The sequence below is a fragment of the Eurypyga helias genome, unplaced genomic scaffold, assembly GCF_000690775.1.
Source record: "Eurypyga helias isolate BGI_N326 unplaced genomic scaffold, ASM69077v1 scaffold12718, whole genome shotgun sequence".
Lineage (NCBI taxonomy): Eukaryota > Metazoa > Chordata > Aves > Eurypygiformes > Eurypygidae > Eurypyga > Eurypyga helias.
The window spans coordinates 46,012-49,988 of record NW_010267600.1 but is presented as its reverse complement, the minus strand read 5'-3'; positions in this window follow the sequence as shown (position 1 = coordinate 49,988).

Genomic DNA, 3,977 nt, shown 5'->3' with positions numbered 1-3,977 from the left:
CCCTTTTTAAAGATGGGGGTTAGTTGAGGTGGCCATCCACAAAAGAGAGCCCATGAGCTTGGTGGTTAGATCAAGGGTGTGTAGGCATGATGAATGGCTTCTGCTTCTCCTAACCAGGGGTGATGTCCATTCCTACGTCATCTGAGAAGTGGAATCATCACCTAAGAGCAGTTGGACCACACTTGCACTGGGTGTTTCTAACATGTAGGAGTGCTGCTGGTAAAGCAGCTGGGATGAGTGAGACAGCCAGAATCTGTCACTCTTTTTTTGGTTTGCTTTTGCCTTCATTCATGACCAGACAGATCCCTGGTTTGGCCCACTGTGCAGCCACACAAAGCGGTGACAGCACAAAGGGAAGGAGGGAGAGCCTGATGGGGGGCAGCCATGCTGGCCTGCCTCTTGCAGCTGCAGCTGTGATTAGGTCAGCCACAGCAGAACCCTAGCTATGCAGTCACCTTTGCCTGCCAGGAAAATAAGGAAGCCCAACTGAAAAAGAAAGTACAACAAAATTTAAAAAGGCCATTCTTAACTATTGGACGCCTTTCTTTGTGCTCACTACCTCAGCTCTGTGCAAATATGCACCTGGGAAGTGGCACTGAGCTCTGTGGTGCAAATATAAAAAGGCAGAGAATTGGAAAAACAGATTTGGTTTTGAAACCAAATTACAGCACGGAGTAAAGGCCTCTCTTGACTGACTGTACCTTTTCCTTGAGAGCATAAAGAATTCCAGGTGGGGACCCCCTCCTTATGAATAAGGGAAGAATAAATAACACAGCATGCATTGCTCCAGACTGGGAACAGGTGAAAATGCTGGATAATGTAGATTCCGTCTGAGGGAATAAATTCTCAGACCATTTTATTTGGTTGATGCTAGTTATATCTATGAAACCATTTTACTTAAATCATAAAACAAAAAAAATATCCCTTGCCGCTCACAAACAAAGGGTCAGCTTCACCATTTCCTTCGCTAACAATACTCATTTCTTGTAAACATAAGGGATTTTTTTGGTCTTTCTAATACACTTTTACATTTCTTACTCATGGGAAGTAGCTGGAAATGCATTACCACTCCAGTTTGTATATAGAAACTCTCTTGCACATTAATCTAATATAACACATCTGAGGACATTTATGAGGCACAGAATTGTAGGTTGGAGTGGGTTCTGTTTTATGGAATTGAGACACCTTTTTGAAATTTGTTTGTTTCTTAAAAGTGAGATAAATTAGTAAAAGGTAACTTTGAAAAAACTGAATATGTGATGAACTAAGAAATTGATTACAAATTGTTATTAATTCTAAGTGTTTTCAACTGATTTTTTTCCCAAGAACAGTGTTGCCTGTTGTCGACTTTTGTAGGGACTTCTACTTCCTACATCCTTATTGACAAAACTTAGACTTCCACGATGGAAATTTTTTCTTTTAACCTTTCATTTTTATAACTAAAGAAGAAACAAATGTCTTTACTCACTTTTAGCTCACAGGCAGGAAAAAAAGAGAGACCATTGCTGCTATTAAGTTTAGTCTTAGGACCTAATATAGCAAGCATATGGAGCTGAAAGTAAAAAATAAACAAATTCTTCTGCTAGCTGATTTTAAAAAATGTGCTAGTTCATGTTGGTTTGTAATTACAATGTCTTCTACATCTCACCGCTGTGTTCTCCTAAGGGGCATTGACATTTAATCTCCCAATAATGGAGATTTGAATGTATTAAAGTTGGAATGCACAAGCCTTTGCATTGCACTTGTTGTCATGGGAGTTACTTAGGTGAGTAACTGCCATTCCAGATACAAGTTTCAGAAGCTAGCCTGTAGCACTGCCATGCTTTTTCCTTGCCTGTCTTGGGGTTTGTGTGTATTTCCCTTATTTTATTCCTCTTATTCTTTTTTCCAACTTCCTGCTCTTTCCATTTCTTCTGTGTTAGTTCAAATTGTTCAACCATTTCTAATATAGCAGTTTTGGTACAGGAAAGCAAAAAGTCAGGAAGCATAGAGAAGTTATGCCTGAGCACACTCTTGCAGGGCTGGCCAGCCAAAGCTCAGTTTTTGCCCTGGCAATGAGTGCAGGTCCAGGGCAATATAAGCACCATGCAGACACTGAACATGCATCCTTCCGGATATGAGGCAAGTGCAGGACAAGAAATAAAGAAGGATGGGATTACTATGCATAAAATCTGTTCATCACTTATGAACACTGCACTTTTTGTAATTTACATTACTATTTTCAGTGCCCACCACACATCTCTCATAGATCAACACCACTCTGGTGGAAGGAATCCTTGTGGTACAAAGATCTGCCACAGGCACAAAGCAGGTAGTTGCTTCAGGCAGCAAAATATTTAGTGACTTTGAATGACTGCAGGATGACAAGGACAGGTATTCCACAGTTAGTCTGAGGCAGATAGTGAGTTGCTATTCTACCAATAGACTAACTCAGCAAAAAGACCCACTGAAGAGTAACCTGACAGAAATAAAATTCTATGTATAAAATATACTTCTGGTCTGATCGTAAACCCTCATAAGAAAGGTGATGAAAGAGGAACTTGAAACAAAAAGCCTTTCTTATGGACATGCAACCTTTTAGACTCATGTCCTCTTCTCTTCTGCAGTGCCTGGTCAAGGATGTAGAGACTGAGTTGAAAACAATACTTCCCATACACTGTTAAAGAAAAACATCTTGTGAGTGTTTCAGATATTTTGTCTATCCAAAGCAGCAACGATCTCTGGGAACTGCCAGCAGTCTCTGCAACAAAATAGGTTCAACCAGCCTAGGTCACTCATCATTTTTGCATGGCATTATAATGGCTGCTGTGCCTGCCTATACAATCAGCCTGTGGGCAGTGCTGAGTTCATTTCCTTTGGCAAATGCTTGAATGAATCTTGAAGAACTATCTCCATCTTTTAAAGAAGTCAGTGCTAGTGAGAAAATCTGTTATCAGGTTATCAGCAATGGTCTTCTCTTGACAGGATCCTCTGGGTGTGCTGAGACCCACTTTGTGCAAATTCCAAGCTGGTTAGAGAAAAGTGTTGTGACTCAAGAAAAATTTCCATCTCACCAGTGGAACCAGCATAGGCTCCAGGCTGACTAACAGCAAGCTAAAATGGTTATGTATCTGGCCCAGGAGATGGCTTTTTTGACTCTTGCAGAAGCTGGCATAAAAAAAGGCTGAGCTTGGGCATGGATATTTTGATTTTCTTTCCTAGCCATGTGGTGTGTAGGCTAAGGAAAAGCTCACACCACTGGAGTATAATTCAAATGCTCTGTTTCTCTGGGCTTATTATAGGACAGAACAAAACAACAATAGCCAAAGAATTTATAAAAAAATGTTTTACATACTTTACCATGTCTTCATGAACAAGAACCTATAAAGTTTTACATTTTCCTTTCATTTAGGGGGCAGTATGCATATTTGTTTCCATACACAAATGCACTCACTGTACTGAATAATAATCAATTTTATTCCCTACTTTACCAATAAGATAAAGCCAAATAGGGAGAAATTGCTGTCATTACAATTTGGGATGCATTAAATTCTTTCTATGAAGTCCTGACTTCAAAAGCTTTGGTCAGGAAAGGGAAATTTTTGCTGTCAGGGAACAAGCTGGATGTACTGCTGAGCTTGTAGCAGTTTCTCTCTGCTAAGGGGTGGTTGTGAGCTTGCAGTAAAGAGATGGTTGTGGTGGTCTGAGAGGATACGCAGACCCCCATTAATCTCTGTTACAATTGTTGGCCAACACATAAAGGAGTGTCAGAGATCACTTTTCCTTTTTAGGGTCATTACTGAACAGGAACTGCTGTTGCCTGTGCTACTGCTTTCTGCCTTGCACTCCCAGAAAAAGGGTGTTGGTCCCAGGAAGCCAATGATGCCCAAAGAAATTATTGTCATGCCTTTCCTTAGAGTTAAGCCCTAGTAATCTAAGACAGGAGGACACAACTGACAGCCTGCTGACTGAACTTGGATTATAGGACAGCTCCAGCT